Below are 25,372 nucleotides of genomic sequence, written 5' to 3' on the forward strand. Positions count from 1 at the left end.
GTGACTCTACTAATTGGTTCTGCTGATCAACCACAGGTCAATTTTTCCATTTAACCAGCACCAAATACTGTTGGTGATTTCTGCTTTGTACCAGAAATCTGGTTTGAAATCCTTCCTTCTTACTTTGCTCATTATTTCCCTTAAATTTTTTGACCTTTTTCCCCTCCAGATGAATCTTGTTATTTTTTTCTAGCTCTATCAAGTTGTTTAGTAGTTTGGTTGGTATAGAACTAAATAAGTAAATTAATTTTGGTACTATTATTGTTTTATTATATTGGCAATGTCAAACACTGAGCAGTTATTATCTTTCCAATTATTTATGTCTTTCTAATTTCTATAAATAGTGTTTTATTGTTGTACTCTTATCATTCTTATGGGTTTCTTGGTAGTTGAACTAGCAAATATTCCATTTAATCTGTAATTGTTTTTAATAGAATTTCTTTGTTTAGCTTTTCCTGCTGAGTTTTGTTAGTAATATGCTGCAAGTCTCTTGATTTAGGTACACTGAGTTTATATTTGCTATTTTTCTGTTACTGAATATTTCAATTAATTTTAGTGAAATTTTTAGGGTTTTCTAAGTAGACAACAATCATCTTCAAAAAATGATCATTTCCTTTTCTCTTTATGTATGCTCATTTTTCCCAGTTCTTATATTATTGGCATAACTAGCATTTCTAACACAATATCAAATAAAAGTGGTAATAATGGTCATCTTTACCCCTATCTTATTTTTTTATTTTTTTAAATTTTATTTTATTATTTTTTAATGTTTTACAATCACTGCCATAAAATTAAGATTTTATCCCCCCACACCTGCCCCCCACTACCCCCCTCCCTCCCCATGACAGCATACAATTCTGTATAGGTTCTACATATACTTTCCTATTGAGTACGTTTTCACTATAGTCATGCTATGTAGTCGAACTAAAATAAATGGAAGAAATCATATAACAAATCAAAACATGATACACAAAAACACACATGCACACAGACATGATCTGCTACATTCTGTGAATGACTTCCATATTTCTTTCTCTGAGTGTGGAAGGCATTTTGCCTTAGAAAACCACCATTGGGATTTTTTTTTTAAAATAAGTTCTTGCTTTATTACGAAATTCCAAGTCTACCAGAAAAAACTCTTGCACACTGTGGTTGTTGCTGTGCACAAAGTTCTCCTGGTTCCGCTCCTTTCACTCAGCATCAGATCAAATAAGTCCTTCCAGGCCTCCCTGAAGTCCTCTTGTTCATCACTTCTTATGGCACAATAGTACTCCAATACATTCATGTACCATAATTTATTCAGCCATTCCCCAATTGATGGGCATCCCCTTGATTTCCAGTTTTTGGCAACTACAAAGAGTGCTGCTATAAATATTTTTGTACATGTGGGACCCTTTACCATTTTTATGATCTCTTGTACCCCTATCTTATTTTAAAAGACGTCTAACATTTCTCCATTACATCCAATGTTACCTCTTGGTTTAGAAAGATACCCTTTATCTAATATAAGAAAGGTGCATTTATTCCTATGCTAAGAGTCTATGGATCTTCCTTTAGGCTAATACTGTGGGTGAGAAAAGAAATAAGATTAATCTGCTATTACTTGTTCTTAATGAACCTACAACAATTTGTAGTAATTCTTACTTTCTTTTTCTAAAAGTTCAGAAAACATGTCTCAGAAATTCTTTCTACAACTTTGCTAGGAGTCATTGTCAAGCTTATATTCACATTCAGTTGTTTTTCAGTTGTGTCTGACTCTTCATGACCTCATTTTTAGGATTTTCTTGGCAGAGATACTGGAATAGTTTGCCATTTCCTTCTCCAGCTAATTTTATAGATGAGGAAACTAAGGTAAACAGAGTTAAGTGACTTGTCCAGGGTCATACGGTAAGTATATAGTAAGTATCTGAGGTCATATTTGAAGTCAGGAAGATGAGTCTTCCTGACTCCTGCCCAGCACTCTATCCACTGCACCACCTAGCTCACAACTCTGTAGTTTACAGGTCCTACACTTTTGCAAAAATCTAGATATTTGCTTGTCCCAAGTCCTACGGCACTATTTAAGTTCTCCATATTTCCTCAAAGATCACTTCTAGTGGTTCAGAAATAACTGTAACTTCTTGCAATAATCTGAAAATTTTCCTAAGAGTTAACTTGTATAGGTCAGGTTACCTAAACTCATTTATAATAGCTAGGCATCCCCAGGACCAGAGTCAACTGTCTGCCTTCCAGCTATTGCCTTTACTCTTAGAAGGTTCTTTAGCTAGTCCAGTTCACTCTGCCCCCTTCTGCCTACTGGCTGGACTCACCTCCTGGTCCTGTATTTTGAGGGACAGATTTCTGGGAACCTCAAAGGAGCTGTTACTACAGTTTAGAAGGCTGAACTTCAAGGGAAGACCTAGAACAGTCTAATAGCCTGTAATGGCAGTTAAATGAGGATTTTTGGTGTTTTGGTTTTACTACAAAGTGCCTCTGATTGAATAATGTGATTGGGGAGGATCTTTCTCACCCACTGATGGGTCCATCCGTTATGGGAAGCTTGATTAGGGGAGTTGTTTTGTAGGAGTGTCCCAAGTATCTTTTGTTTTTTCTATTGAGGCACTGTATCAGAGGGTTATGCCTTCTGACTCTAAAAAGTGTATTATTACTCTGAGGGTGAGGTTTTACTCTGGGGTTTACTGACTGGAAGTGTTTCTTTGGCCAGAGAGACTCTAGGAAGCCGCTAAGGAGCCACCTTCTCCCCCCCCCTCCCCCCAATCCAGAAGTTGATGCTTCCCTCTCTGGTAACCATGTATGTATGTAAAGGTCAGACATTTTGGAAGTATGTCTGTTGACTTTTGATTTCTCTGTATTTTCTCTGAAATTTTGATTTTGATGTCCTCTGATACCTGTGCTTGATTAAAGTGATTGTTAACCCCTTGAAAATTACTTTTCCTTTTATGAATGCCTACCTAAGAACCTGTGGTAGCAGGTCCCCCTGTGTATGTTGAGGTGCTTAATGTTATATAGCCTACTTCCCTCAAAAGGCCTCTCTACAACCACTGATACTTTCATTTTCATTCCTCAGTAATTAGCATACTCCCATTCATCCACACACTTTCCCCGTTCCAGTGATTCTGAACAACACTCCTTTACTGTCATTCAACTCAGCCCTATCCTGCCAATGTCCCACTCCAGATCTGCGTTCCCTCCATTGGAATGCCTACTGTATAATGAACAAATTTCCTTCCATTTGAAACTTTTTTTCTTTCCCTTTCCTTCCATGTTTTGGCATCCACTGAGATATGGCTCCTTTGTCATGGCATTTTTCCCTGGGTACCCTTTTGGTACTGGTTCCACTTTCACTTATACCCTTCAGCTCACTGGTCATGGTGAAAGAGATGGAATACTCTTTGGTCTCCATTACTATAGATGGACTGTCCCTTTAACACCATCAACTCAGCAACTTTTCTTCCTTTGAGATAAGTTTATCATCCATTTCAGAATCTGGTGGCCATTACCTAGTGATTACCAGGATATTGTTCCTTCTTTTTTAATGAGTTCTGTTCCTGGATCTAGTTCTTTTTTCCCTCATTTTAAGTAGTATTTTATTTTACTTTATTTTCCAATTACATGTAAAGACAATTTATAACATTCATCTTTAAAAATAAAATTTTGAGTTCCAAATTTTCTCCCTTCCTCTATACTCTACTTTCTCCTTAAGATGGTTAGCAATTTGATATAGGTTTTATATATATATATATATAAAATCATGTAAAACATATTTCCATATTAGCCATGTGTAAGAAAAAAAGTAAAAAAACTACCAAAAATACAGAAAGTAAAAATAGTATGCTTTGATCTGAATTCAGAGTCCATCAGTTCTTTCTCTGGATGTGGATAGCATTTTTCATCATAAGACTTTTAGAATTGTGTTGGATCATTGTATTACTGAGAAGAGCTAAGTCATTCAGAGTTTAACATTACACAATATTGCTGTCGCTGTTTACAATACTCTCCTGATTCTTCTCACTTCACTTTACATCAGTTCAAGTAAATCTTTCCAGGTTCTTCTAAAATCATCCTGTTGTCATTTCCTATAAAACAGTAATATTCCATTATATTCATGTACCACAACTTGTACATTAATTTCTTAATTGATGGGCATCGCCTTAATTTCCAATTCTTTGCTTGGATCAATTTCTATCTCTACCACCACCTCCTGCTCTCATGCAAGGGATCTTTAATATACATATTGATGCTCCCTCAAATACTCAAACTTCCTGGCGTTGCAATCTGCTTAGTTCCTATGACCTACTCTTCCATTCCTTTCTTCTTCCTTAGCTACATACAGAGATGGTCATACCCTTGATCTTGCCTTCATACACAACTCTTCTACTTCTATGTTCACAAATTCCAAAATTCCTTTATCTAGTCATAGTCTTTTAACACTCCATCTTTCCTTATGCCTTATGACCCCTAGCCTTGTTCTTGGTTCTTACTATTTTCCTTTATCCCTCAGTTCTTAACTAGATCATCAGTCTTGCCCTGGCTATGCTTGCTTTCTGACTTTTCCTATTTCTACACTATTTTCTCTTCTTGAATTACTTGGCTCTTATTGTACTGCTGATCTTGCATTTCTTGTTCGCTAGCCTTGATTGCTTCCACTACCCCACCTCTTTCCCTCCTATACATATATTACTGAATAAAACTGGAGAAAAATAAAAAAAATTGTGATGACTGGCTCTACTGTAAATTTATGATACACAATCTCTACTAGTCCCTCACTGCGACAAGACTATCTCTAGTTGATTTGCTATATCTCACTCACCTTAGTGTCTATTCCAAATATTTTTCTCCCCCCATGAAGCTCCTAAAGTGTCTCCTTTCCCTACGTTTCAGCTGAGGGCCTTGCTTCATGTTTCACCAAAAAAAGGCCATTAACCAAGAGTTCTCCTTTCTCATCTCATATCACTCAGACATTTTCTTCCACTATCTCCTCTTTCATTGTATGTCTCTGATGAAGAGAAGGCCTTTCTTGCCAAGGTAAACCCATCCATGTGTATCCTTAATTCCATCCTCTCTCTTCTCCAGCAAATTACCCCTACGATTATTTCCATTCTCTTCTCTTTAATCTCCCCTTAAAGTTCTTGTTCCTTCCCTGATGCCTACAAATGTAGCTATGTCTCCCCCAACTGGAAAACAACCTCTCCCTTGAACCAACCATTGTTGTTTGTTGTTATGTCCAATTCTTCATGACCCCATGGACCATACTATTCATAGAGTTTTCTTGGCAAAGATACTGGAGTGATTTGCCATTTCCTGCTCCGGTGGAGAGGCAAACAGAGGTTAAGTGACTTGCCTTGGGTTACACAGTTAGTATCTGAGACCAGATTTGAATTCAGGTCTTACTGACTGTTGGTCTATCTACTGTTCTATCTGGAGTTCTATCCACTGAGCCATCTAGCTGCCTCAATCCAATTGTACCTGCTATCATCTGGTCTTTCTCCTCTTCTTCCCAACCAAACTGCTTTCAAAAGTCCTCTACACTGGATATTTTCAATTTTTAAACTTTGTACTATCTGGCTTTTGAATTCATCAATTGAGGGGTAAATTAAGAATTGAGGGATAAAGGAAAATAGTAGGAACCAAAATTGAATACTGAAACTACCAAAGTTGCCAATGTGTTGTTAACTATCAAATTGCCAAATTTGTTAATTGTCTGATTTAATGGTCTTTTTTCAATCCTCATTGTTGTTGACCTCTTTATAGTCTTTGACACCACTGGTCACAGTCTTATATTTAGCATTCTCTCCTCTCTAGGTTTTTATGATGCTTTTCTCTCTTGCTTCTCTTCCTACATGTTCAATCACTCCTTCCAAGTCTTCTTTGCTGAATTTTCATCTATGTCAAATACCTAGTGTTGGGACTCTTATTTTACAGATGAAGAAAATGAAGCCCCAAAAGACTGATTTGTCCAGGGCCACATAGGTAATAATTATTGGAGATAGACTTGAAGTTCAAGAACTATATATATGTGTGTGTGTATGTGCATATATATATATGTGTGTGTGTGCGTGTATACATATGTATATATACATACATGCACACATATATATACACACATGCACACACATGTGCACACATATATGCACATATATGTATATATGTTATCTTGTTATGAGTGATCCAGTTACAACTCTTCCCACCTAGTATGGAGAAGCAGTAGGTTGTCTGTTGCCCAGCAATTACACCCTTTCAAGATTCTATTATAATTCATCTGCTGCTTGTTTCTACTCTTATAGCTACCATATTCTCAGCAACTGTTACTCTCCCTATTCCTGCATTATTTAGTTGCCCAAGCCCCAGGAGCAAACTTTACCAAATCCCCACCTTTTGTTCTTTTATCTCCATTCTCCTCAGCTTTACTCCACCCCAAGTTCCTTTCCAACCCTGCTTAGTCCTTTCACAGTGCTCTCTGGAATTCCAGTTCCATGCTGAACAACCCATCGTTCTGGACCTCTTTCTCTCATAATCCTTCAACTCCTTGTACTCCCCAAGACCCTTTATCTTCCCCAAGACAACACTATTTTCTCTTCAGCAATGGATGGACCTTCACTCACACTCTCCTCCCCACTACACTTGTCCTGGAGGGGAATTGAAATGTTCTTTGCTCCCCACTGTCACTTCCAAATTCTCCTTCTGCTATTAGAATTCATCAACCTCTCCTTTGAAACTCATGCCATTAAAATTTTCTACAGTATTCAAATCACAGTAGCTATTATATACTGGCACACAGGTGACACGCCTGGCTCACTCTCTCCTCTGCAAACTTTGCCCTTATGTTAGGTGACTACAACATTCAAGGTAAAGTTTCCTGTAATTCCCTAAACTTCTATTTCCTTAATCTCTTCAAACCTATTAGCTATTTCTACACTCCACCTCAGAGTGAGGGTTATACTCTGGATCTCACCATTATAGAAGCATTCCATTTCCTTGGTCAAAAATGGGGACATTTCTCAATCATTCTATGTTTCCCAATGGCTTACTCCCTCTTAAACCTATTTACTCTAGAATAAATATAATTTAAAATGCTTTCTATGTGCCAGGGACTGTGCTAAATGCTTGGGATCCAAAGATAAAAACAAAACAACCCCTGTCCTTAAGGATCTTACATTCTATCAGGGAAGAAAACATGAACATGTCTATGTAAGACACATACAAAGCTGATTCAAGATAACCTTTGATGAGAAGGTACCAGAAGCTGAAGGAACTAGGAAAGATCTCATACAGAAGGTGACTCTCAAGTTGAATCTTGAAGGAAACCAGGCATACCATGATGTAGAAGTTAGGAGGGACAGTATCCCAGGCACAGAGGATAGCTGGGGCAAAGACACTGAAGTGAAAGAGGAAACATCAGATGAGAGGAAAAGCAAGTCAGCCAGTGTGGCAGTAAAGAGCACTGAGAAGAGGAATGTCTAAGAAGAGTGAAGAGATAGGAAGGAATAAACTACATAGAGCTTTACATAGCCAGAGAGGGGGTTTCAATTTTATTCTAGAGATGGATGGGAGACAATGGAGTGTTTTTTGGGAGGGAGGGGAATATGTGTGTGACATGATCATACTTGTACTTTAAGAAAGTCACTTTAGCAGATGCATGTGAGGAGAAACTTAGGGCAAGGAGATCAAAAAGAGGGTGACTGCAATAGTCCAGGGGAGAGGTAGTGAGGGCCTGAACTGGGGTATGAATTGGGAGAAGGGAACCAAGTAAGGAGTACTCACAAAATCTTAGAATCATGGCTTTGGAAGGGACCTTCAAGATTCCCTCCTCCAATCTGTCAGTGAAAGATTCTCCTCTGCAGACTTCCTAGTCATCCAGCTTTTGCTGGTATGGTTCTAACATTTTTTTAGAAGAACTTTCTAAACACTGAGGGAGAATTTTCCTCTCTCCAACTTATATTACTTTCTCCTGGTCCTCCTTCTTGGGTCAAAGAGAGTAAGAAAAAATTTTACTTCCAAATTGTAGCCTTTTCAGACATTGGAAAACAAATATCACATCCCCCTCTAGTCTCCTCTTTTCCAGGCTAAACATCCCCAGTTCCTTTAAAGGGATCAAAAGACTCAATTTTTTTCATTTCAAACTCAATGACTTTGGCAACATGTAGATTAAAGATGTGCTACATAGGGTCATTATCAGTTCATTCAAATGCCCTTGCGTTTCCGATTACTTCTCAAATTATTTTTGTGTTAGGTAGATACATACTCTTATCTCCCCATGGTAGAGGAATTCAGGGAATTATAATGCCATTTTTTTGTTACAGCATTTCTCCAAAGAGCTAAAACTCAGAATCACAGAATCTCAGAACTGGAATGTACCTTATATTTCAACTTATAACTAAATCATATTCTTGACAAGTAACCATCCCTTTCTTTTTGAAGTATGCCACTCCACATATGGACAACCCTAAGTAGGAGGAGGGTTTTCCTTATTTTCTGCTGAAAGCTGCTACTCTTCAATTTCCACCCATATTCTTACTTCTGCTAGAAACTCTGCCCTCTGGGACCAAGAACAGGTCTAATCCTTCTTCCATATGACAGTCCTTAAAATAGCTGCAGACAGTTATCATATCCCCCTGAAGTCTTCTGCAGGCTAAACATCTCTTATTCCCCTAAAAAATTCTTACATGGTATGGTCCTGAGCACCCCATCCCCATCCTTGTCACCCTCTCCTGTACTACATCAAAGCTTGTCACTGTCCCTTCTAAAATGTATGCCTAGACTTAAGCATCAAACCACATAATAGGACCTGAGCAACATAGCGAACTGTCATAAACTGCTGTGAATATAGCCTGAGATCATATTACAGTTATCTTTTCCACATCTTGCTTTTCCCCAATTCAGTTTTGATATATCTGAGGCTTGGCAGAATAAATTAAGTGGGAATTTTTGGGAAGCTTTGCAGAAGCCATAGACGATACTAGAGTGCCAGAAGACAACAAAAAAAAAGTTTAGAAACTCAGAAATGTGTAAAACATATGTATAGTTTTGTATAATAACCCACATTTTACATAAGGTACTGTAAATACCCCACAAAAGAAAAATCACATTTCTGTTACAAAGGGAAGGTAAAAAAAATTTTATGTGAATTTCCCAGATTGAGGGGACACCAAACCCCTAACTCCTGAGATGTGGAAAGGATAACTGTAGTGTATTTTTTTTTTGCTAATTTATTTAAACACGGAGACCAGTAAAACTATCCAGTCTTTTTCACCTGAATATTCTCTAATACCCTGTGTTCATTTGTTTTAGTTATATCCAACTCTTCATGACCCCATTTGGGGTTTTCTTGGCAAAGATACTAGAGTGGTTTGCCGTTTCCTTCTCTAGCTCATTTGATAGATGAGGAAATTGAGGCAAACAGGGTTAAGTGACTTGCCCAGAGTCACACAACTAGTAAGTGTTCGAGGCTGGACTTGAACTCAGGAAGATGAGTCTTCCTGACTCCAGGCCCAGCACTCCATCTAGCTGCCCAAATCTAAAATTTACTCCTCCTCGAACATTTAGCTCAGACCTCTGATTAGTAAGTGTCTGTTGAATTAAAGCAGTATAACTAGCAGCCATGCATAGCTCATTTGCTGCTATGGTTCAGTGATTTTCTGCTTGGAGTCCACTGGGCTATTTACCTAGCTTCCCGTATCCTGTAGTTCTCAGCTACAGAATCCCGGATGACAGAAGGAACAAGGCAGTCAACCTGTACCCCATGTACTCCAACTTTCTATCACACTTATTCTCAACCAGAGTGCATCAATCATTTCTTTGGCACACCAAGAAGATGACCTGGGTACCATGAGAGTAAGATGTAATGGAATACATCCTTTTAAAAACTTGTAATAGGATGGGGATTGGGATTGCCTTTCTCAAAGCTCCCCTCCAGTACTAATATTCTATGATTCTGGGTTCAAATCCTGGTTCTGCTACTTGCTACCTGTGTGTTGGGCCAGTTTTCTATCTCTGGACCTCAGTTTCCTCATCTCCAAAATGAAGGGCTTAGATATCCTCCAACATCCCTTTCACTCCTAAACCTATGCTCCTGTGAGCCTTCCATTTCTAAACTCTCCATGTTTTCCTATCTGCCACAATTGTTAGCTTTTAACAGTGTCTGCTCCCAGCCTGAAGTCTAAAGCTTAAGCTCACAATTATCACTGAAGACTGTAGTTAAGTAAGCTGGGCCATGGAAATAAGGAGAAAGACTAATGAGCAAACACAAGCCACTTCACATTCAAATGGGAATTCCTGAAACCTAAAAATATTCTCCAACATGCCAAGACAGACTGCACTCATTTAAGAAATAAACATTATACTTTGAAAATAAACTCTTTGCTATTTACAGAAAAGGGCTACAGTTTTGCTGCTTTTCAATTTCTTGGAAGTGCTTACAAAACATGACTGGGCAAAGATGATGCATTTAAATGTGGCCGCTTTAGCCTTTAGGTTTCCAGGATTGAGATAATGTCCTGGCCAGAAACTCTTTGTGCAAGGATTAAGGCTGCCTCTTCTCCAATGCCATTCCTAGCAATGTGTTCCAGGTGTGCGACAGATTAAGCAAATTTAGAAAACACTGGTCTCTCCTATTCTTAAAGATACACAGAAAAAAGAGACATTTCAGAATATCCTCCTGCATATATATATATATGTATATACACACCCACATAAACACATGTGTGCACACATGCACGTGCATATGTATTTATATACATGCTTGTGTACACACACACATGTGCACACATATATGCATGTTGGTGCATGTGCATACATACATACATACGCACATATGATGATTGATTTACTCAATCGTATCCCACTTTCAATGCCAAGATTCCCCAAACATTTCATTCATAGACCTTAATCTAAATGCAGAAAAGGCCTTGGAACTAGAGTGATTTCACACAAAACTCCTGCTCAGATAGATTGAGGAAATTTGGCCACATTTCAGAGATCATCTATGAATTACCAAATGACAAGAATGGATTCATTCCAGAAATTGGAATGTGGAGTTGTGAACCCCTTGAGAGACAGAACTACCTGGAGAAGAGGAAGGAGAGGCTTCAGTTTGGGCTTTGACCAGCTCCCTCCCCACCCTCACTTTTGGATGGAGGAGGACCTTGCAAGGTTCGGTGGGTCTGGAGGACTTTGTACTTCTTATCCTCCCCTTGGGGTTGTAGCCTCACTCCTGGGATAGCATCAGCTGGTGGCTGTATCTGCACTGGAAACCAGGGACAGACTGGGTTCATGATTCTAGAAAGAACTGCAAAAGAAACTGTACCATGACTAAGGGAAATTTCTTGAGAACACCATGAATGGGAGGAAAGACTTTTCAACAACCAAGAAACTGTGAATTATCTCTGACATATGTGCTTCCTACACTTAGACCCACTTTCCCTTATACTTTTTATGTTCTTGTGATAGAGTGCGTCACAGATGTTTTTTGGAGGGAGGGGATGGGTGTTATATAACAACTGATCTTAGTGTATTGACTTTGTAAATAACTCTTTCTAAAAAGTACTGAAGTTTGAGTGGTCTCAACTGATAATCATGAGGTGAATCATCGAGGTGGGGGCTTAATCCTATGGTATTACAGAGTCACCCCAACCCCTCAGAGCTACCCCTAGAATTCTGAAGGGGAAAAATGGCCTTGTTCTATGCCAGGCCTAGAGGCCTGTATTGGGCTACCCGAGTCTTTCTTACCTGTCCCAGGTCTTCGGTTGGCCAAACCGGATAAACGTATGAGAGAAAGGACGTTCCAGAGTCGAACAGGGGTTGAGCTTTATTACAGGGTCTGGGTTACAAGTGCAGGGGAGTCTTCCTTAGGAGGAAGAGGGGGAGATTTCCTAAGGAGGCTAGATCTTAAGGGATTGGAAGTAGAAGTACAAGCGGGGAGAGAGGGGGAGGGAAGAGAGGAAAGAAAAGAAGCGGAGCCCTACTGTCCTCTTTGGCTCCACACGTGCTAAGAGAGCTTTCCGGCTTCCTCAATCCTACTTAACCTTCAGCCACATAGTTTGCATCTCAATACTGTGCTGTTAGGTAACTAGGTGTGCTCCAATCCGGGACGACCTCGAGGGCAGGGAGACTCCACCCATCACGTATCTCCAGGGGAGAGGCGGAAATACCTGAGCTAGCCGAGCTAGCTCAGTCTGACCTTCTCGAATCCCCGCTGTTCATGGAGGGCCTCGTAAGACTCTAAGATTTAGAAGTCCCACTTTTACCCGCCCGAGACCGTCCACACGGATTTGAGCTTCCAATCCCAACAGTTCTAAGACTCAATCTATGGGAATGGGAGTTGGGATAAAGTATCTCAGAGTTCAAATGTATTTTGCATATATTTCTTACTGTTAGAAAGTCGTTTTTTTAGATCAGAGTTGTCAAACACACACAGCAGCCTCATGGTACCAGCAATACTCCTGAATGAAGCCAGAACCAGGTATCTAACTAACTAAAAATACAATAAAATAGATAATGATAATTGGTGGTTTTCTAAGTCAACATGCAGCCTGCAGGAATCCTCACATAGAATTTATTGGCTCCTGTTACTATATGAGTTCTATACCACAGTCTTACATAATTCTCATATTATGGTTTCCTTTTGGTAAAGTGTCAAGTGCTGATTTTGGAGTCAGAAGACCTACATTCAAATTCTTCCTCTTATCAATCACAGATTTGGTCTGAGGCTACCTAATAGCAAAGATGCAGGGGAGAAGGGAACAATCACACCCTTCCCCATCTCCCCACGTTCAGTTGGGTAACTGATGGAGCCTTTGGTTTTCCATACAGATGGCTCAAGGAAAGGGAGGCTAACTCCCCTCTCCTTCCCTTTTCACGCTAAATATGCTTCATCAGGGTAATACTGAGCATTAGTCAGAGCCCTGTGCGACCAGCCTGTAAAGGTGAACTGTGAGAATAGGCTTCTTTTTGTTTCTTTTTCCTTGGGTTTGTGTCCTTGGCCCCCGGAGGCATTCTTTCCACAGGCCCACCTTCTGTTCCTCCTGCAAACCTTTGCCAGCTTCCCAGATTCATCTGCAAAGGCGGTGAGGCTTAGCCTGGCCAAATGCACATTGTTATCAGGTCAGGCAAGCTGGCTGTGTTCTGAAAAAGGGGCTATTATGCTGCTGTTTAAGCCAGGGCTGGAGTCTTGGGCTGCATGCTTAGCGGGAGCCTGTGCTGCATCCTCCCTCTTCTTCTAATAGCCTCACCAGGGTTGAGGAACCTGAACTCAGTCAAAGGGCTGCACTTGAGGACCTACTGGGCTTGCACACCTCACCATCCAAGTAGTAGTGGTAGTAGCTAGAATTTATAGAGCACTTTTAAAGTATGCAAAGTGCTTTACCTAAGGTCTTGTTCTAGTCCTAGATCCTCCTCAGACCTTTCTGGAAGCATTAAAACACACAATGACCCTTCTCTTCAGTTCTCATCAGACTTCACTTTGGATGTGTCTCTTCCCAGAAACCTGTTAATCCTGGAAGATCACTTCAATCCTGGAATTCACACAGCAGAATAACCCTCCACACCTGCAGCCCCTCTCTCTGATTGGATGGCTCCTCCCAGAACCTCCATTTAAAGAGGGCAACCATTTCTTCATTTCTCACCAGGCTGTACTCCTCCAGATGTCTTCATCTTACTCCCACTGTGTATATTTCCCTCCTCACTGTCTTTTTAAACTTCCTTTTATGTTTTCCCCCCATTACAATGTTAAGTTCCTTGAGGACAGAAACTATATTCCAAAAGCTTAGTACATAACACCTGGTCCATGGTAAGTGCTTATTGACTGACTTACTGACTTCTCCCTGTGTTTATAGGTCTGAAAACTTGATTCTACACCATTTCTAGAGAGACAGTAGAGTCTAGTGATTAGAATATTGGACTTGGAGTCAAGAGCTAGATTCAAAGCCATCTAGCTATAGGCAGCTTGAAGGGATAGAGTACTGACCTGGGAGTCAGAAAGATCTGAATTCAAATGTGGTCTCAGATACTTATTAGCTGTGTGACCCTGGCTAAGTCACTTAACCTGTCTGCCTCAGTTTCCTCATTTGTAAAAAAAGGATAAGACTTTATCCTACTCAGACTTGTTATGAGAATCCAATGAGATGATATTTGTAAAGTACTTTGTAAACCTTAAAATGCTACCTCTTATTATTATCTACCTTTCTTATTTTTATTATTCTTATCATCTCACCCTAGGCATGACATTTTAGTACTTTTGCCCTCAGTTTTCTCAGGTGTAAAATGGACATAATACTAGTATTTCTCTTGCAAGGTTATTGTGAGGATCAAATGAGATGAGATATGTACAGGGTTGTATCAACCTTAGTTATTGTGTTGTTTTATATGGACTATATCTCCCTACAGGAGACTATTATTGGTGCTTTTAAGACAGGACTCTGATTGTGCTTCCCCCCCATCCCCAGCCTAGCACAGTGTTCAAGCATAGGATTTGCTCAGACTACTATTAAAATTGAGCAGTTATCTCTCTTCTAAAGTCCCAGTGATAGATATAGTCATGATAGGGGGTGTTGGTTAACTAAACACCTGTTATTTGGCTCTGCCCATGTTACAAGAGCTACATTATCTACAGTTATGGATAAAACATATGATTATTGTCAACCTTTAGAGGGCCTCTGAGGGAAAAGGAGGGGATTTTGTTGGCTAGATTCACCTGAGATCTTGGATGTGCCATTGAAATCTGAACGGAGATCACTGTACTACATATGGTATCAAGGACTCTTTGACTTGGAAGAAGTACTTTAGAGGCCATGTAGTTTAACCTCATGCCCTATTCTGAATTCTTCAGTGTCCTTGGCAAGTGCTTATCCAGCCTTTGCTTGGGCAATTCCAGTGAGGGAGGATGAGACAATATAGTCTTCGGATTGTTATACAAATCTATGTTATCATTACTGTTTAGAATTCCCATAGCCTCTGACTGCTAGAATGCCCAGCTGTCACAGACATGACTTCAGGCCAGAGGAATGGTTCAGAAGTATCTGATAAATTATCTGCTGCCCCTGGGCATGTCTTTTTTTTTTTTAAATAAATTTTGCTTATTATCTTTTGGTTTGATGTCACTTACATTTTCTATTGTTTTCTTCTTTTTTCCTCCTTGCAGAGAGGTAGTTTCTATAATGAGAAGAAAGCACAAGTTTAGTAAAATTAATAAATTTATCAAAAAAGACTGACCTTATATACATTGTTAAGGAAACTCATTCTAATGTTGCACAGCTCTAGTTTTTGTAAAGTTCTTCCTTATGTCAACTGAGATCGATATATAAAGCATTTGTTAAAAATTCTTGATCATCTGTCTCTATCTCTCTAGTTCGATCATCTCTCTATCTCTATCTGTCTAAGTAAGAGCTTAATGCTTTTACTATGTGCTATGAACGTGCTAAGTGTTGAGGGTACACTTACCAGAAAACATCATAGTTTTTTCTTCTTCTCCTCTCAAGGGGTTTACATTCTAACAGGGGAACATAAAACACAACATTAAGGGTATCTGGAAAGTGGGGAGAAGGGAGGATGGAAGAGGAGCAACCACAAACTGGTCTGGAGATGGAGCATTCCAGAGAGTAAGTTGAGCAAGACGAGTGGCATCACTGGGGCTCCTCCTCCCATGGAGAGCCCATCTAGGGACTCATCGATTAGGAGAACAGGTCTCATGGTGGAAAAAGGAAGGGCATGAGTTCAGGATGGGGAACTCACACATCTGGTATGTGTCTCAAGCTGGATTCAAACTTGGGCCTCCTTGGCTCTAGGTCCAGAACTCTACCCACTGAGCCACCTATCTGCCTCCAGGCCAAACCAAACAAGTTTAATCTGTCCTATTGCTCTCTCTTCTCTGGATTGCCCTAGTTCATCAATGTCTTTCCTAAAATGTGGTGTCCAGAATTGAAAATAGTACTCCAAATGTCACTTGATTAGGGGAAGGGGACCCCAAGAGTCTCACCTCCATTCTGATCCTTCTACTAATTTAACATTTTTGTGAGCCCTGTCATATCACTAGGGTCAACATGTCATTGGCACTTATTACGTTTCCAGTCCACTAATACCCTGAGATGTGGTCTCAGTCCTTAGATGTGTACAGTTTACCCTACTTGGTATCAGCCCATGTGGCATTTTGGTGATCTCTATTCTGGAAATGCTTGATGGAGGGGTCATTTTCCTCTGGGATTCAGAGCACGGGGAAGGTCAAGCAGGTCCCTTTTAGGTGTTGGATCCTCACTGTACTCAGCTGCTGAGAGTTATGGGCTCCAGTGGCAGGACCCCTAGTGGTTCTTTTGATCTACTCCTTTTCATTTCTGTTTTTCAATGTACCCAAGATTAAAAACGTATAAATACAATAGAGACAGAAGGACAATAGTGATGTGCATTTTTTATAGCTGTGTAATTATTGTTCAGTTGTTTTCAGTCTTATCCAATTCTTCTTGGCAAAGATACTGGAGTGGTTTGCCATTTCCTTCTCCTTTTCATTTTTACAATTAAGGAAACTGAGGCAAACAGGATTAAGTGATTTTTCCAGCATCACACAGCTACTAAGTATCTGAAGTTGAATTTGAACTCTTGAAAATGAATCTTCCTGATTCCAAGCCCAGTGCTCTATCCACTGTGCCACTTAGCTGCTCCAGCCACAAAGTAGCCACCAAGAGAGAGGAATCAAGGTCACTGCTCCATCAGGAGGCCTGTGGTAATTCTTGTTCCATTCATCAAGGAAGAGGGAGAGATTTCGTCTGTTCTGGCCTCTTGTGGGCAGTCAGTTCTGGCTCAGCAACCATTTAAACATCTTTTCATTGACATGAAGTTGTGACAGGAATAAACCAGAGAATATCTGTAAATGCTCTGAATAGGAAGAGGAAGACTTTCTCCAATGAGAATTTCCAAAATATTTCACCCAGCTGTATATGTAAGTTGATGGCAGACAGGGGATGCTGTACGTGCTCTAAGGCCTGGATCCTCAATGGTCACTCTTTCCAGACTTCTCTTTCCACCTTTCCCCACCACCTTAAAACAACCATTATCCAACTACATCTCCCTCAACCTGTTTTTGTGATGTTGATTTCTTGAATTTTGAATGTGTGAGTTTAAAGTCTCCATTACATTTCATCCCATCAGATGTGGTCTGTGTTCCAGTCCTCCTTCCATACAGTAGTCCTTTAAGTATTTGAACACTGCTAATGACACCTCAAGTCTTTCTTTATACAGGCAAAAAATTCCCAGGTCTTTCAGTTATTGTGCAAATGTAATAGATTTGTGTCCTCTCTTATGTGATCAACTTTGCTGGACATGTTCCAAATTGTCAATGTCCCTTGTCAATGTCCTTAAAATGTGGAGTCCAGAGGGACCCAGAACTCCAGATGTACTTTGCTCAGACCAAGCACAGCAGAATTATTATTTTCCATGACCTGGATATAATCTTTTTACTCACTTAGCTTAAGATCTCCTCATTAGATTTCTATTGTTTTCGACTGGGGGACCTGTCTGAGCCCAGATGGAAGCAAACAGAAGGAAAATTCCATTTACTTTAAAATTAGGTTACAGAGCTAAGTATTTGCCCTGCTTACTCTGTTCCTTTCTCCTCCCCCTGCGCTTCCACCTGTTACCCAATTAACACCCCATTATGCTGAACACCTGCACAGACACTATTAACAATATCCCTTCCAGGACTCTTGTCACCTTGGCTCAAATGCCACCTCTCTGTCCTGAAACACCTGTGTCTGCTGCCAGGCATCACAGGTGTTTGCCTATAGGAAGGCTTTGGAGCTTGCTGAGTTTTTCCTGAGAGGAGAAATTAATGTGGTAATTAACGAAAATATCCTCCCAGAAACTCCTCTCCCCCAGCTCAAGGCTAAAGAGATGATCCTGGCAACTCAATGAGTTTGAAAAAGTAACTTTGCCTACAAATGGGACAGGGCCACAATGCCAGGTCAGAACTGAAGGCTTTGCAGACCAGGGTGGTGGGAACGGGAAGAAAGAAGGAGAAGAAAGAGAGGTGGGGAAAGGGAATATGATTTTTCTTCTTCCCTCTCCACATTCTAGGACCAATGGTTAGAGTTTTGACATTCTAACCCTTCCATCAACTCTCCTCAGATTAACAAGAGTAGCATGAGAACCAATAGCTCCCTGACTCCACACCCAATATGGAATTGTCATCGATCAATAAGCATTTATTATGTCCCTATTATATGCCAAGTACTGTGCCATGCCCTGGGTATTTAAAGACAATAAAGAAACTGGACTTGATAGTCTCTTTCAGTTCTTTTTTTCTCTTGAATTTTTATATTTTTAATTAACCAGCATTTATTTTCTCTTTCTCCAACTTTTCCCATACCCATTGAAATAATAAAACAACCTCTGCCCTTCTGGCACTTATATTCTATCTGAGAGATAGCATTTATGTATATAAGATACATACAAGGTAAATACCAGATAGTAGCAGTGTGGGGGCAGAGAATGAGGAAAGTCATCTTATAGGAGGTGGCACCTCATCTGAGTTCTGCAGATAAGTTGGGATTCCAAGATAAGAATGTTGAGACTTGATTCCAGTTATGGGAAAAAAACTTATTCAAAGGCTTGAGGATGCATGAATGGAATGTTGCATGTAGGGAGCATTCAGGACAGTTTGGTTGGACCATAGAATGTGTGAAAGGTAATAATTTAAAAGAAGGTTAGAAAGCTCAATTGGAACTAGGTTGTGAAGGACTTTAAATAATGCACAGAGGAGTTTATCTTTGATCCTAACATTAATAGGAGAAGAGAATTATCTTCTTGGAGAAGAGAAATTATATAATTAAACTTGGGATCAGTTAACTTCCTTATGGCTTTCCCATGATCCACAGTTCTCCACTGGTCTCCACAGTCACTACTTTTAATGTACATATAAGAGGACTTCAGAGTACTTTTCTTCATTCCATCATTCCATGGTTGTCTTTCCAAAGGCTTTCTTACCTACATGAGTTGCCAGAGAGGAAAGAACTCCCCAGGGATTTTTCCACCTGACTCTTCTATTCTCAACTCTAAAAGGATACTCAAGAGGAACCTCTGTGTGGGTCCATAGAGAAGAAGCCTCCTCTGTTTGATGTCCCAGGCTCTTTTCTCTCCTCTTTTCTTTTAGACTCTCTTGACAACTTCCATGAGTTTACTACCATCTCTACGCAGATGACACCTAGATCTGCATATCCCGGCCTAACCTTTCCCCTGAGCCTCAGATCTAAATCACCAACTGCTTTTTGGATATGTCAAACTGTGTGTCCCAGAGACATCTTAAGTTCAGCATATCCCAAACTGAAATCATTATCATTCCCCCACAACCCCTCCCCTCTTCCAAAGTTGGCAATATCCCAAGTTCCCTACTCACCCCACATATCCAATTGGTAGCCACAACTTTCTGTTTCAGCTTCTACAGCATTTCTTTCATTTAACCCCTTGGCTCTACTTACATGGATACTACCTTAGCTAAGGCCCTCATTGACCAGATTATTTCAACAGTCTACTTTTGTCCCAAGTCTCTCACCATTCTATCTTATATTCTGTCAAAGTAATTTTCCTTAAGCATAAATCTAACCATGTGACTTCCCTATTCAACCATCTCCAATGTGATTGCTTTTAGGATAAAATATCAATCTCTCTATTTAGCTTTTAAAGCCTTATACAACCTGATCCCAACCTATCTTTTCAGTCTCGTTGGGCATTGTTTCCACCCTGATGCTTTGCACTCCAGTCAACTTAGCCTCTCTTCCTCACACCCAATACTCCATCTCTTATCTCTTTGTCATCACACAGGTCTAGAATTTACTCCCTTCTCATTGCTACCTTGCATACTCTTTAAGTCCCAATTCAAGTAGTGTCATGTGCATGAAGCCTTTCCTGATTCCCCCAACTGATAGTTTCTCCCTTTCAAACTATTTTATTCAACTGCTTTATGTTTGCACTTTTATAATGATGCAAATATTTCTATTTGTCATTGCCTCCCTTCTTAGAAAGTAAGCCCCTTTTGAGTAGGGATTGTTTCATTCTTTGTACTTATATCCCAAGAACCTACCAGAGTTCCTGATACATAATAGGTATTTAATAAATACTTGTTGAGTGGATCAATTGACAGTCAATCAATCACTTAGTTAACAAAGGTTTGTTGAAGACATTTTATATGTGAGGTCATAGGAATATCTTAAAATATGGAAATATAAAACTAAGTGTTCAACTGTTGTGGGCTTTGACCAGGTCCTAATGAGACCCTACCAAGACCTGACTGCTGTACTTGGTAAGAACCCAGTGGGTAGTGGACATAGTAATAATTTAACTAGGTGCAAGCAGGCAAATATGGTTGTAAAAAGAGGGAGGAAAAGAATCAGGAGAAAAAAGGTTGTAAAGGTAAAATCGACATGTCTCAAGTTATGTTGTCCTTACTTTGACTATTGTCCAGGAGCTCCCCAGATTGATGTAGAATCCAGCATTTGGGGAATAAAAACAGTGACAGAGAGAAGGGTCATTGCTCCTCTGACCAGGCAAGACCTAGACTGGGATGAGCCTCATTGTAGTGAAATTGAGAGAGGCAAGGGGAGTCTGTCTGCTGACTGTATCTGTTAATGGGACTCATCTTGAATCATGTATCCTTGGCCTTTGTTTGACACATGTTCTAATCAACTAAGTAAATTTTATGTATGTATATATATGTATATATATGTATACACACATATACATATACATACATACATAATGTATTATATATAAAATAAACATTACATATATTTAGATACATATATACATATGTGTTACATATTATATATTTATATATACGCACATATCTACCCAAATATAATTTATACACATGGGTTATCTCAAAAGCTTTAATAGCTTTATAAGCCTAAAACTGCACTAAGACTTTTGGGACACCATCTATACAACAACTCTGTGTTGGGTGGATCTTTTTCATCATCTCGGTACCTGAGGTTTGAATAGCTTCATCGTTTCTTCTAAAATTTAGACCCTCCAGGGTAATACAAGACAGGTTTCCTGCCTTCAAAGAGATTGTGATCTGATTGGGAGAAAGATCTGTATCAAAAGTGACGACTATAAAGTAATGCATTTTCTCATGTAAAGTTTAAATACTCTATAAATGTCAGCTATGATTATTCTGGATGTCATTTGAAAACCATTAAAAGCCTGTCTGCTGGGAAATATCTCTTCCTCTGCCAAATGCCTGAAATTCCACTTCTTTAAAATGATTCTTTGAGGTCTTTCTGACTGTCATTTTGGCTAAAGGCATTATTTTGCCCAGGAGGGGTAATACATTGTAACTAGTAAACATGTTAGTAGAGTCCAATTTATTTAATTAATCAAATACTTTCTGGAGTATAATCAAATGTTCTGCTACTGGAGAGATAGGCCCTAGGGTATGAGCCCTGGGTCAGATAAGTTTTTATGGACAACACAGGGAGATTTATAGGGGAGGGCAGATGGGCTGCACCAATGGGGGATGCCAGGAAGCTGAGGAACAGCATGAAGTCAGCTTGTCTGGGCACTTAAAATAAGGTGAGAAAGAGGACACACCGCAGCAGGCATGTATGAAGAACGCAGAGACAAACTTTGCTCACTTCACAGTTTTGTTGACCATCCTCCTAAACTGTAGCCAATGAAGACAGTCCGTGTCTCAAACTTGGTCTCTTTGCTTCATGTTCCCATTAAGATCAAGTATGAGACACTGACTTTCTTCCTTGGCCAGAGACAAAATGAAATATGGGATCATAGATCTATGGGTCACCTATTTTCTCATCTTCATTTTCCAGGTGAGAAAACTAGGCCCAAAGGGAAGTGACTTACCCAAGGTCAAATACATAGTAAAGTCACAGAGCTCAGTTTTGAAGCCAGATAGCTCCTCCTCTAGTTTGCTCTCTAGGCTGGTACTCCAGGAATATATGAGAGGGAGGATGGAGGACCAGAAGTCTTGTCATTTGGAGGACTTATCATTTGGGGTTTGAGTGTAGATTTTTGACCTACAGAAAGAAAGACTTGGGGAAAGGGGTTGAATGAGAGCTGATTTCAAATGATCAAAAGATGATCATGTGCAAAAAGAATTGGCTTCATTCCACGTAACTCTAGAGGAGTTATGAGCAAAAGTGTAGAAGTTAGAGAGGCAGATTTTTGTTCCAAAGAAGAGGTTCTGGGTTGCCTTGTGAGGTAGTGTTGAAGTCATTCCCCAAGGATCATAGATTCTTTTTAGAATGAAAAGGATTTTAAAGATCATTTAGGCCATCCTTGATCTTCTTATTTTACAGATGAGAAAACTGAGGCCCATAGAAGTTGTGACTTGTTCATGATTGCATAGGTGAGCAGATTCTCCAACTCCAAATCTAGTAGTTCTTCCAATATACCATACAATCTTCCATGTGATTGGAGATGTTCAAACAGTGATTGGACACATTTTTGGCAGGGATGTCCAGGGCACTGGGCAGGGGTTTGATTTAGACAATTTCAGAGATTTTCTCCAACTATGATTCTATGCTTTGATTAGACTGTCAAGAAAGAGTGTGATGAGAGCAGCGTAGAGGGCCAGTGTCAGATACTTGGGCTTCTAAGGCGGGAGAAGAAAGGGAAACCAGTGAAGGAGACAGTGAAGGAAGAGGCAGACACTTAGGAGAACGAGGATAGTACAGTGTTCCAGAAGTTAAGAAGAGATAACTAAGGCAGAGGGGATGGTCACAATATATAAATACTATAGAGAGGCCAGAGAGAATAAGGAGCAAGGAAAAGCCGTTGGATTAGCTACTAAAAAAAAAGGTCAATTGAATTTGGTGTTTAGGGAATTATTGATGACCTTCCAAAGAGCAGTTTCTACTTCCAAGGCAGTGGTTGAGAGAAAAGAGTAATTGTAAGAGATCTTAAAGAGAATAAGTGGTAAGGAAGTGGTAGCCTCCGATTCCTTGATTCTCTTGGCTATGAATGGAAAGCTGTGAGGAGGCAGGTTTCAGCTTGATGTAAGGAAAACTTTCTAACAATTAGAATGATTCAAAAGTGAAGTTGGAGTCCTCAGAAAGCAGTGCGCTACCCATCACTGGAGACCTTCAAGGGAGACTATTTTGTAGAGCTTCCCATGTCGGCTTTCATTCCCCTTACACCTCTGTATCTGGCTGCCAGACTTCAAAACCGTGTCTCTACGCTGGAGACTTTCATTATATGAAACACACACACACACACACACACACACACACACACACACACACACACACACACACGCTCCATTTTCCAGCTCCCTTTTGTGTGTTATCTTCCTCCATTACAATATAAGCTACTTGAGGGTGAGGACTATCTTTTTACTTCTATTTGTGTCCTCACATAGTACTACTTTAAAAGAGATTTGTTTTTTCCCTCTCTCCCTCCCTCCCTTCTTTCCTTCCTTTTTTCCTTCCTTCCTTCCTCCCTTCCTTCCTTCTCCATTCCAGAGGAGAAAACCCAAGTTTGGAATCTTGGCAATGAAGCAGTTCTGAATGAAGCTGAGTTCCAAAGTGTGGCCATACTTGTAGGTGACTGGAGAGCCATGAAGAAGGATGTCATTGGAGTTGAGGAGATTGAGAAGCTGTAAGGTTAGGCTGTTGGTCGTGCCATTCATTTAAAAAGCATTTATCAAGCATCTGATATATTTTGCTAGGCCCTAGGGATAAAAAAAAAAAATGAAACAGTTCTACCCTTGAGGAGCTTGGAGGAAACAGCATAAGTAAATACAAATAACTGTGTGTGTATGTGTGTGTGTGTGTAAGTGCACATACATGCATGAAGGATACATGTAGTTGGGAGGATCATGATAGGCCTCATGTAAGAGGTAGGACCTGAACTGAAAAAAACCCTAGCACCATCATTGTAGATGCTGAAGGGAGGGATGCAGTTTCAAGGATCATGAGCCAGGCGCCACTGAAGAAGATAGGAAAATATTGGTCAGCATGACAGTAGACATCAGCAGCAAAGATGGGGAGGGGGTGGTAATAAACAGACAGCCTGAAGATCAGAGAGCAGAAGCAGCATGGTACAGCAGGAAATGAACTGGGTTTGGCATCAGAAGGCTAACGTCCAAGATCAAGCGTGGCCATTTACTAGCCATTTGAATTGAGGTAAATTGCTTGATCCCTGGACTGTAGTTTCCTCATTTGTGAGGAGAGGTAGACTCTGAGACCTCGAGGCCACTTGTCCTCAAGTGTGACCCTTTGACTGAATCCAAACTTCCCAGAACAACCCCCTTAATAAAAGGATTTGTTCTGTAGAACTTGGACTCAGTCAAAAGGCTACACTCAAGGACCTAAAAGGTCACATGCGGCCTCGAGGTCACAGGTTCCCCACCCAGGGTTGGAGTATCTCTCTAAGTCCTCTTCCACGATCTGTGAAACTGAGCTTGTTGGATGATGTTCTACGAGCCAGAATCTAGAAGGGGCACAGATGGGCAAGGGCCTTGATGGGCCCAGATTCTTCTTCTTGTGAATTAAGGGGTAGGTGGGATGGGGCAGCTGGGAGCAGTTTCCGTTGAAGAGAGTTAAGAGAGAGGTAGAGTCACCAGGGGAAAGAGCTGCATTTCATTTATAGCCTAGGGGTTGCAGGGATGATGGAGAAAATGCAAAAGGACATGGTGATTTATTAGGATTCAATGGAAATGACCAATAGAGGGGTTGACAGGACTGAGTTGGGATGAGCAGGGTCGACTAAATGTGTTATTCCAATATATAGTTCATTTGTTGGTCCTGTCCTTCCAAAACTCACATTGGACGTGAGTGTGTGTAGGGTTGTATTAGGCCCTGCGTCATCCTTCAGCTGAGCCTCAGCTCGCTACCTGCTCAGATGGATAGCTAGGTCCCAATTAGTGCGAATAAGGAACCCGATGAAACCAGCACATTATCTGATTTGCACTATTCAAAGTAATGATTGCATCTAAAATATGGTAATTACTTCCAATCCAATGAAAATATGCAATGAAAATTTTGAAAAACAAGTTTTTTATCTGTTTATTAGTATAACAAAATGGCAACATACAAGGAAAACATTTCTTACTCAAGTTTGTTAAGAAGTAATAGAGGAATTATAGAAAGCAAATTTTAAAAAAATGACTAAATGTACCTAAAGATAATAACACACTGGTGATATGATGATCATTATTATCATTTAATATATTTTTAACAACATAGATTGAATTGTCTTCTCTTCAAATTTTGATATATATTCTGGTAAGTGCACAGAATTTTATCCACATTAGGCAAATTTGCATTCTCACAATCTCCTACAATGAACCAAGTACAATTGAATGACTTGGGGCATGATCTAAAAGCGGTAATGCTTTAAATATGACACTGTCCTTGCACTATTTTTCAATGACTGGGCT

Source organism: Notamacropus eugenii, chromosome 5 (genome assembly GCF_028372415.1).
Source record: "Notamacropus eugenii isolate mMacEug1 chromosome 5, mMacEug1.pri_v2, whole genome shotgun sequence".
In the NCBI taxonomy this organism is placed as follows: Eukaryota; Metazoa; Chordata; class Mammalia; order Diprotodontia; family Macropodidae; genus Notamacropus; species Notamacropus eugenii.